We start from the raw sequence: 11,990 nt of genomic DNA on the forward strand, positions 1-11,990 counted from the left end.
TGATGGAGCCAGTGTCAGTGGTAGCGGTGCAAACAGTGCAAACAGCACTTGGGGGTGGAAACAGCGCTAATCCTTGTGACGGATGGGCTTGGGGCATCTCTTTCGGAGTTATAGCGTCTCCCAGAAGACAAGACATGGCGGGTTTGTTGGTGGCCTCAAGAGTCAAGGTGGCTACTACTCCGCTCTGGCGAGCAGGACTGGTGGTGGGTAAGCAAGGAAGAGCGGCAAACAGCCTTTCTATGTCCGACCTTGTCACAGTTGAAACAGTGCTTGTCACGCCACAGACATGCTGGACCTTGAGTGTGGCGGCAGGTTGCTTCCATGGCGGTCATTACTGCGCCAGTTGTCTCGACAACCCCCTTTAGAGTTGTGGCTAACAGGCGTGGCAGGGAAGCTGGACTCCGCCACAATTGATTCGTAGATAACGGCAGCAGCATGAAGCCTCTTCATGGACGGGTTCTGGACCTTCCCGAGCTCTCTGAAAAGCTCAGTCTTGGCCTGACAGCCAACAAGGACGAAGAACACTTGGAGTTCTTCGCCCATCATGTTCCCAAGCTCGGCTTCGGCGGCCCGACGGGAAAACTCTGCCACATAATCAGTGAACGGGCCCCTTCCTTGCTGAACCGGAGCAGCAGTTCCCATATTCTGTAAAAAAATTGCAAAATTGCAAAATTGGCGTTAAAACACTTCAACTCTATGATACAATGAGCAAGCGCTACTTCGTTCATTTCAGTACGATTTTGCTTCCACTACAGGATTGTCGCTATTTGTGGCACAAACATCATTCTAGTTTCACAAGAACTGTTTTAAATTAAGACGTCTGATTATCTCTTTATATTTTACGTATGTATTTGAAAACGGGTTCAAACAAAGAAAATTATTTGATATCATTTTTTATCAGAAAGTGATCCTACAAAACTTTACCGTCAGAATTTCATCAAAAACGCTAAAGCATTGGGCCAAAGCATTCAAAGAGATACGTTTAACAAGAGCATAAGAACAAGCAAAAACTGATTTGAATCGTACTGACGCGAACCATGTACTTAAACGTTGAACTACTAAGAAAGCATTTCAAATTCAAATTATTGAAGCAATCCAGGGAAGGATGCAAAAAGCCTCAGTTCTGGCAATAATAGCACACATCATAAATATGCGCAAGAGGTTATCATATCCTCTATGAATATAAATTAACTTGTGCCTAGAGTCCTGTTCTAGCTGCACAAAAGCTCTATCTTTTATTGCATTTTTTGAACACCTAGTTTTGACTGAGATAATTTTGTGGTGCTACGTGACACAATAATCAGAAACTAGACTTTCCAATAGGTCTACTGTTCTTCAGTACTGCAACTAATATTAAAACCTTAAATTAGGTCAAGCATATTTTGACACTTGGATATAGTATTTTTGGTTTTGTACTGATGAAATGGTAATATTTGATAACGTCAAAATTTGCTTTTAAGAAGCTTTGGAAATAATCAATTAAATAGCCATGCCCTACTTCGTAGCATTTCAAAAAACTCGAGTTCAACTTGTCCCTCTTTTGATTTTATTAGGTTCACTCATTTGATGATAGTTTCTGCCATATGAAGCTTGCTACAAACGAGATGTTTAAAACTATCGCCCATGTTAAATTGGTTTGTCTTATTGATGAACCAATATTCCTCAATCCTATAAATTTAGCTTTTCCTGTCATCGTACTACGTTGGTTGTCCTCTTTTCACCGTTCATTTCGTGTTTGAACTGAAGAAGAGGAAGGCACTTATTCATCTCTCTCACCCAGAACGGGTTTGGCTTATAAAAGTTCAATTTTGGCCGGTTGATGGAAACTTTCCTTACACCAACCATGGGCAGGTTTAGCCACGACGCAGACGGGTCGACGGTGAAAATCAACGCGAGCACCAATATCATGTCAAATTATTTCCCCGTTTTCCTTCTTTTCATGCAATTCATTCCTCTGTGCGTTTCTATCGGTCAGTGAGTTCAAATAGAATTGGTGTAACAATGTCTCTGATCCACTCTTTTGCAGGTAAATACACTTTAAGCGTTCTTTTATCCACGGACAACATGGAGTAGGTCGGAATGTTTAAATAACGTTATTACTTAGTGAAGTCATGGAGTGAGGGGGCAAATTTATTATATCAAGACCGTCCCAAACCAAGACATATTCTATCTCATTAAGGTGACAACGTTCAGAACAAAAAATAAGTTGGTAGGGACTTCGAGACGTTTACTCTTTAATTTCCCAACTTGCCGAATTACTCTTCGTCAGCAACTATTGTTTTTTAGGTTTGACTAAATAGATTTGTGCATGAGTTTAATGAAGAGACGGTACAAGCGAAATCACCGCTATGATAACGAACTTTATGCAAATACGCTGCATCGTCGTTTCGCCAAATGAATTCAAAGGGCTTCAAATAGGGTAAACATTCTCCGTAAAGGATGACACTGAAGAGGGCTTTGCAGAGTTGAAATACAAAAATCGAACCAATTTTAGATGAATAATAATTTAATATAATAATTAAGATGAATAATGTCACGTAGAAACAATGTGAGGAATAAGAATAAACAAAAGTGGTGTCACAACGATGACAAATTTCATTCGCCATTTCATTCAAATGAAGTCCTTCCTAATGGTACCCCTTACGGAGAATCTGGATCCTATTTGAAGCCATTGGATTATACTCGACAAATCTTCAATTCATTCGCCTTTGTCCGTTTTAGCAGAACTGATAATGAGAAATAAAGGTCATTTTAGGAAGGAACCTAAAAAGGATTTCTCCCCAAAGCCATTTCATAATGATTTTTTCTATTCTCTTCGTTTTTCAAGTTTTTCTTTTCGCCTTGGTAAACATTACTAATGGTTACGAATCCTTTTCAAAATTAGAAGAATAAAGAGCATCAAACCTATGTATTGTGGATAATTTTCGACTGTCATGTATTTCGTAGTTACTATTTAGAATTCCTTACCTCTTTCACTCGTCTTAAAATACATTGTGTAATCATTGCAACATTTTTAAGCCTAGGAAATAGCGCACTGAAAACATGATGTTCTTTTCAAACTCTTTTCTTGAACAAAATATACACGCAGACTTCATAAATTCTAAGCTAGGTATGTTAATAAGTTGGACCAGGCCTACCAAAATAAGCATTCTGCCAATCTTGCAAAATAATTGCATATCCCAATAATTTTTGCACATTTATTGCATCTGCAAACATTTACAAATGCAAATTTTTGCCTTTTGTTGCAATTTACTTTCTAATTCAAGCTTTTTCAGCACTAAAATATTAATATTTCTAGTTTTTATGAAAATTTTATTGAGTTCGTGTGATTGGGGGAAAATCGTAGGATTGAAGTTTTCCTCCCTTTGAAAAACAGTATTTTTGACATGAAAGTAAAGAATAATTTGCAGATGTAACATCAACCTCTTGCATGTATTTTTTATGCATCCATTTTAGATAACTCTGTCTCTTTTATCGATGCATTTTTTGAAGAAACACGTTGTTGAAGGTTGGGACGCTGTTTTCTTTTTACAATATACTTCTCCTTTAAAGATTAGACACATCTTAGTCTGTTTCCATTATGTATGAGTACATGGTCAGGAGATGGATGATTACATGTTAGAGACAAGGTTATATTGTTTTCAAGTTTCTTGAAAATGATAGAAGGCCATTTTTTTCCAAATAAATGAAAAAATGAATCTTTAAAAAAAAAGTTGTGTTGTAGTTGTGTTCATTGTGGTGATAATGATATGCTCATACTGAATTAAAACTTATTTCTTATCATGCAATTTCAAGGACAAAGGTAAACGATGCTGGTCCAGCCTATCAGTCTAAAAGGCAGCACTTGTGAATAATCCAAGAATCTCCTCCCCAGGTATAGTAGGTTCAAATTCCGGAGCCAGTAGTTATTATAATTATTATTATTTTTGGTTTGGTTTTTCACGGGCTTTTCTAACCGCTACAGGGAATGTAATCCCCAGTACTATTAAAATGAAAGGTTATCAATCGTCTATTTATTACCTTTCAATTTTTTTATGATATTTGGTCTACCAACGAATTTGAGTTGGCAGACCGAGCTAGTCCTTGAATGTAGGGTTGATCTGGTATGCTATCTAAAAATTTGTCCAAGTCTGACTTGAAAGATGCTACCGGATTAACAAGGCCTACGTATTCCCTACGAATATTATAGGGAAGCAAATTAAACAATGAAGGAGCCCGAGAAAGAAGAGATGTGGACTTCATTGTTCGAACTAGCCTGGATTCTCGAAGGCTTGAAGGTGTTCTCAAAACGCACATTAAGCCCCTATGGTCACTAGAATTGACCCTAAATCCTGGGTTGGGACAAGGCTCATGGATACTTTTGAAGACGTACAGTATCAGATACCTTTCGTACCTTCTCTGAACACTGTACAGTCCCAACTTTTTTAGCCTCTCCCAATATGAGAGCTCCCTCAATCCTGCGATGTTCCTAGTGAAACATCTTTGGATTTGCTCGACCTTTTGCAAACCTGCTGAACTCATTGGAGTCCAAATGGGTGAGGCATATTCAAGATGTGGCTGGACAATCGACTTGTACAGAGTTAGCATCGTGATTCTATCTCTGGACTTAAACGTGCGATGTATCCAACCACACATTTGAAAAGCTTTACCCACCTTCAACTGGATATGCTCATCGAACTTTCCATTATTTTGGAGGACTACACCTAGATCTTTCATAGATGAGACCTGCTCAATATCTTTACCTCCATTATCTACGAGTGAAGTATTTAAAGGAGTTGACCCAAATGTCATTGAGCGGAATTTCATTCCGTTCAAGGCCATATAAATCGAATCTACTCTTGGGTAACTGAGAGTAAAGTCCTTTGCAAGGCTACTGGAATCTTGGCCATTCCTACCAGAAACTAACTTTGTATCGTCAGCATAAGAAGAGAGACTGGCAGTAATACTAAGCTTTTGAAGCGGGGCAACGAATATTATAAACAAGAGGGCCCTAAGATCGAACCCTGGGGAACACCTGACTTGACATCATGTATGTCACTAAGGGATCCCTCAACCTTAACCAATTGCGTCCTACCAGAAATGAAACTTTTTCACCAATTGAGAACCTTGCTTTGGATCCCAATCTCATGGAGCCTGTTAACTAAAAGACCATGATCTACTTTGTCAAAGGCCTTGGCAAAGTCGAGATAGACTACATCAACTGATTCATGGCTCTCTAGTCCCTCAATAACCTGCTCAATATGTTCAATCAGTTGGGTAACCGTGCTAAAATGTGCTCGGAACCCATGCTGGCTAGGAGGAAGGACTTCATGAATATCACGAAATTCAACAAGTTTGGACTTCATGATATGTGTACCACCTTTCGGAACACATTCAGATATTGCTAAACTGGAGCAAACTTCCTTAAAAACTGAAACTAATTTATCAATGGCTGCATCTATGGACGATTCCTGTTCCAGAATTGAAATCAGGTCAAGTTCTTCTAATCTTTCCATAATCAACGGCCAATGTTCATCTTTGAACTCGAACTTAGCCAGACCGACCTTTTTGGACGGTTTTACTCTAGAGCACGCCGGCTTTTGAGTAATGGGCGACCCTATCTAGAGAACATGATGATCTGACAGATTACTAGGTGTCACATGGACATACTGGATCAGATCAGGGTCATTGGAAAAAAACAAGTCGAGAACACTATTCTCTCTAGTGGCAACACCAACATGCTGGGAGAAATTGCGCAAGATCGCGAATTCTTCCAGCTTTTCGAACGTTTGAGATGTCGATTTCGAAATGGGAATATACCCATCAGGACTAACCTCCCGCTCTACAACGCTAGCCGGAAAATTAAAGTCCCCTGCAAAGAAAACTTTCGAGCAAACTACCAGATCCAATTCAGTTCCAGTGAATTGGAGAGCTGACGTAAAAGAGCTTGCTGAACAAGAAGGGGGTCTATACATTGTTACAATAGACAGATCAAGCCTTTGGATATGACAAACTAAGACCTCTACTTCTCCATTCGACATTTGTACATGACTAATGTGCAAATCATTCCTAACATATAGGCATACGCCCCCATGTGGGAATATGGGATTATCAGGGCGTATCCTATCACAACGAACTAAGTTGAAACCAACTATGGTTAGTTCTTCATCTAAGACCCCTGGCCGAAGCCAGGTTTCTGTTATAGAGATGAATGCAATCTCTCTCTCAACGGCTAGTTCTTCTAAGATCTTAACTTTTGTGCTGTCTTTTTTAGAAATCAGACAATGCACGTTCAAATATAGCCCCTTTACGGGCCTCTCTTTTGACGGACCAAGTTCACAAGATCTTGGACCATCCTCTCCAACCGTAAAAAATCCCTCTTATCAACAAAGCTACGTTCTACTGGAGGCAATGCATGAGCTAATGGGGATGGTTGGGTTTGAGGAATGGGTTGGGCGGCTACATTTGAATAGGAACGTATTTTGGGAATAGGGGTGGGGCAAGGAATATTAGGGAGGAGAGTTTTTATAGGAATAGGGGTGGATTGGGTATTTGAAGGAAGAGGAGGGAATTGGGAGAGAGGGTGGGGGGTAGGAGGAGAGGGAGGGAGGAAGCTAAATGGGTTAAGGAAGGGGGGTGGGGTGGGATTAGGTTTAGGAATAGGGTCAGCTCTAAAACTACGAAACTGAGCTATCCTATTTCTCGGCTTTCTTTGCGTCCCTTCAACATGGACGGAGGTACACCGTACATTAAAGCACGTCTTAAGTCTCATGGACTGACGGCACATGTACGGGTGAAAAAAAGGACAATCTACCTTTGAACATCCCTTCTTACTATTGTACTTCTCAAGGCCGAACTTGAGAAGTTTAAAGTTTATGTTTATGACAGTGTTTTCGTTGTCTTCAATTATTGCTAGATAGGGAAGGCAAAAGTAGTCTTTAAAGCTTGCCAGAACGACTCGTTGCCTATGTCCTGACAAGTTTATTTGTAATTTTTTGTGCAAATTCAAATAATTATTAATGCAAATTTGTTGGCAATAAAGATCATATGTAGTACATGCAAGTCTTGGCAGGGCTCAGTAGTAGGTATGGATGAAAGAATTTAAAACCAGTGAATAATTAAAGGCAGAGAGAGGAAGAGCGTCTTAGATTGAGAGAGAATGGGGGGCGGTTTACTTTTTGGCATTATCTTAAAAAAGCTTCGACTTTCACGACCCCTGAGGAGCTCTACGTAAATCCTTCAGTCGTGCCAGATAATTTACATTATGCTTTCGTGCGTTTCGGCTTTTTCTACGCTAGTTAGAAGATACTGTAGAATGGATCTGTTTTGTCATTTGTCAGCTTCAGCTATCCTTAATCTTACGTAATACCTGAAGGGATCAAAACTGAAATAGATTGCTTGTAGTAGTACTTTGAAGAGTGTATTATTTGCCAAGGAAAATCAGTTTCGAGAAATGAATTTTGAATGTTCGTTTCTTCCTCCCACCAGATCCCTCAACCAATCCGTTCTACAATGACATAGATCATTACCAAGGGTTTGACTTTCTCTACCATTCTGAGTCTTCTTTGGTCCATACCTTGAAACAAGTTTTTGGGCATCAAGTCCAAGCTCAAAGTCGTCAAGGGTTGATACAAACACTTGCTCCGGTAAGTTCTCACTTCAATCCTGCTTCAGTTTTCTTCCAGGAACTGATACCTTGACCTTTATTGTTTATTTTCTCCTTCAGATTGGTTTGCTAATAGCTTTGGCTGCCACCATTCTAACAGGTCTGTATACGAACTTCATAAATGAAGAAAATAATCGCAGATATCAAGAATCTTTGAGGAACCAGATGGATTTTGCTCCCATCCCGGCCCCAGCTTTTGTCACCACGCCAAGCCCTTGTGAGTAAAGTCAATCCGTATTTATGAGAAACTGAAATGATAGGAATGCTTCACACTTTACAGAACTTGTTTTGTAATGACGTGTGTAATCTTTAATCGTAAAATGGGCACTTTCTTTTTTGGGATGAGTCTCTTGACCCAATTCACCCCAACACAAACGAGTAGTTACCTGCAAAAGGGAAAACGTTTTGAGCACAGGCAAAAGTTGAACGATATTCAGAAACTAGTTTTCGAGGAGTTTGGGGTTTCGCAATGTGCTTGCACGGTGTTCAAAAAGTCCTATCAAGTTTCCAGGGAAATTCCCAAATAGATCTTGGCATTTTTCTACCTCAAATGGTCATAGGGAACAATTTTTATTTCATTGCTTCATGAAATCTTACCCCACATAAAAGACTGATATGCCCTAAAAAATAAAAGATATAATTCTCAAAAACTATTCTATAAAAATAGGTAACACAATTACTTAGCATTTGATTATAAATTATACCATTATCTATTTCACAGCTACTTAGTTTATGGGATTTTTGTAGGCCAAATTTCATCGCTTTTTTGCCCAAAAATGCCCCGGTTAAAATGTTATACAATAATTTCTAAAACCCTCAAAGACCAGACTTTTTTCTTCTAATAGCTTATTTTAGACCCATCCAAAGAACATTTAGTTGAGTGGTCACTGAAAATTTCACAACAGTCAATGAAGCCTCAAAGAAGCTATTTTTTAAGTTTCATCAAAATCTTCAAGAAACGACCAAATCTAAAACATTGTCTGTTGTATGTATTGCCTTCAGAATTCACGTGAATGCGTAACCAAGTCTACTCAAGATGGTAGAAAAAAAAACAATCTTTTAAAGCTTACACTTTTAGTGTGCATTAAATGAAATTTTAAATTATTTTGAGTCATCGTGACACTTTGCAAGAAAAAGGAAAATGATCCTTTGTGTTTGTGATACTGAAAATCGATAGTGATTTTTCGTGAAATTGAATCAGCATTTAGCAGGGGCATTTTGGGGTTAAAAACGATTAAATTTGGAACTCTAGATCCTATCTAACAAAGTAGCGGTCCAATGGATGATATCACAATTTACAATCAAGGGCTAACTAAGTGTGTTCCCATTTTACATTGCGTAGGTTTTTGAAAATTTCATTTTTTATGATGTTTTAGGTTTGTATGTTTTTGTGGGCTACAATGCTAAACAGCAAATAAATCAAAGTTGTTTCCAAAAACTTTCCGAACTAGAAAAATGCCAAAATGCGTGTGGGAAATTCCGTAAACACTTTAAAGGTTCTTTTTACCACTGTGCTTAGACATATGGCCTAGAAAACTAAGGATCGAAAATGGTAGTGATGTTTCTCGAACTGGAATGTTAGTTTTTTTTATTCAAGGCTCCCAGCACGAGCAAAATACGGTAGACAGAAAATCAAAACCGTTTGAATGAGCGACAAAACGTGACCCTATATTTCCTGGTCTCGGAATCAGAGCTGCTTTAAGACTCGATCCTGATCTTGGGCCTTCATTTCTCTACCGTTTTTCGTTCGAATTGGGAGCCCTGCCATAGGTTTTTCAAGCTAAATAGCTGATTTTTCCGCTTCGAAACCCAACACTAGAAGTTAGTACGAATTCATGGAATTTGTTTTCTTAAATTGGTCGGGAACGAAGCTACGACGGAACTTGGACTTCTTTCCCATCATAATTTTTTTTGTGTGTCCCCAATCTACTCGTGTACTCACAATGTGACGGTTGACAAAAAACACACGAGTTAGCGATGTACAAAACATGCTCTTGCATATTTTTTTTCATTTTTTGCCATTGTCGCTCAAATTGTAGAGATTTTTCATGGAGAAAAACAAGAATGATGGAAAGAATTGGAAACCATTGGTCCTTATTTATCTAGTTTTACTAATGCTACTATTTTTTTCAGACACTTTGATTATTTTGCTTTTTGCAAGCCATTCATCCAACCATTCAAAATTTCGTCTCTTTAACTTTTGCAACGAATTTGTTGCGAATACTTTGCCTTTTTCCAATATGTGGCCGACATATAAAGTAAAAGGGAAATAACTTCTTGGTTCAACATGGTTGATGTATAAATTAGGCAATAATGCAATGCTTTTTTCTGGACAAAAATCTTCCTAAAATTCAGCTTGTTATGATCATTTAGTCGAGTTGGGTGCTTATAGAGACACCATGTAACACTTATTTGGATAAATATTTTTTTGTGTTTTATCGTGTAGTCCATATTTATCTATTCAAATTTTCCAGTTGTATCACTAGAGATTTGCGTTCAAAATGGAGATGCAGCGGTTATGGTTATGATCTCCGCCTTTGCGAGCCAAGCACCAATTACTGGAAACCTCAACGATAACGGAGATTTCAGAACCATCGTGAGTAAAAACACGCAAAAAGGTAAATGTTATAATTTGGGCCATGAATGTGTCATCAAACGATCAACGACAGTTATCAGGCTACTCCTAGGTATAATGTAGACTTCTTTTTTCGTAAAAATATCTTTGGAAAATCTACCAACACCGAAAAAACGAAAATTGTTCTATCTATTTCCCGCTTATTCAACGGGATCAAACACTCCTTATGGTCCATGATGAGTAAAATCCCACTAGAGGTTGGGGTTTAACATTAAGAAAAAGATTAAGACGAAGAAAGACAGAAATTCCTAATTTCTTTATGACTTTATTTCGGTGATTGAAAGATTTTCCTTGTCGATTGCATTGGCTTGTATTTCCTCAGATCGCATTTAAAAAGTCCATTGGTATAAAGGTTTAGGGAGTGCCAGATCTGTCTTTTTTTACAGAACTAACGTACCAGGTTTTGTAACGGTCTGAGACCAACGTGTGGTTGTAGCAGAAACTCACTCGCATTATTGGAGTCAGCAATCTTAACTTTACATTTAAAGGCAAGCAATAGTATATGAATGGCAAAATGACGTTCTCTTTTCATGCATCTGAGTAAGATAAAACCTGAAAGTACACCTTTGCTGGTGTGAAACACATAACTGACGAGTTAGCAGAGCATTAGCCTTTCCTTAACAAAGGAACGAGTTACAGATACAATTACAACTACTTTGGTCAAAAATGGCAATTTGAAACATAACCATTACTCGAAAAAAAGTAATGGCGTTACTCATCATTAGTATTACCAGGGGTCGGAAAGATGATTTTTTACGTTAAATTATTTTTTCACCTATTTTGATCATGCTTGGGCAAAGCATCTTTACACGAATTTCATCAATACAATATCAAAAAACCGTGGATTTTCGGGGAAGCTGACGGATTTTGGTCATGCGTTTTTAGGGAAAATTTAGGGAAAAAAGCAAGGCAGTTAAATTAGGGCTCCCCTTTTTCTTTTGTTTGACATTAATCCCCGAGCTTTTATTAAGGGGCATTGTTGAGCATATATTGGCATATTACAAGTGATGGAACTGCTATTGCCTAGAGGAGAGATGGGATCAAATCAAATTTCAAATTCAGGGTACCAAAAAACGAGGAAAGTGAAGTCACTTGCCAATTCCATCATATCGCAAAAAAGTGATGTTTGAGCAAAGAGCTACCCTGGTTTGACGGAATAAAATTCAGGGTTACTTTTTTAAGGCCAACTACCTCGTTTCAGACACTCCACCGATAAGGTCATGGGCCGTTGAAAATGTAAGTGGGTAGCCTCAGTCGCAACCTCCCGTGATTATCAATTTGATCCCCATCAGTAGCCTACAGGCGATTGGCAAACCTCACATCGTTTGTCGCCAAAACAATGTTCGAAAATGCAACTAAGCGCAATCTTGAGGTCAGAACCAAAACAGAGGGCCTGCTGAAGTAACGACGATGATTGGTCGAAGTTGGGTCATTGTCAGGGTGACCAACGGTGCTTGGTTGCGACCAACGTGGTCGGTTTTGAATTGTATTGGTCGGCAAAAATTCGTCGTGGTCGGTGGTCGGAAGCCTGGTCGTTTTCTCAGGGTGGTCAGTCTCTAATAGGATGTATACTTCTCAAACAAAAGCTCATTTCAACTTCACAAATTTTGAATTTACTCCCTTTTTCAAAATAAGTTTGCTTTGGGTTTGGCTTTTTTCTCGCCCTGAACAATCCAATCTCTTTCTGTTCTGCCATTCACAATCGAGAAA

Source organism: Tigriopus californicus, chromosome 3, assembly GCF_007210705.1.
Source record: "Tigriopus californicus strain San Diego chromosome 3, Tcal_SD_v2.1, whole genome shotgun sequence".
NCBI lineage: Eukaryota > Metazoa > Arthropoda > Copepoda > Harpacticoida > Harpacticidae > Tigriopus > Tigriopus californicus.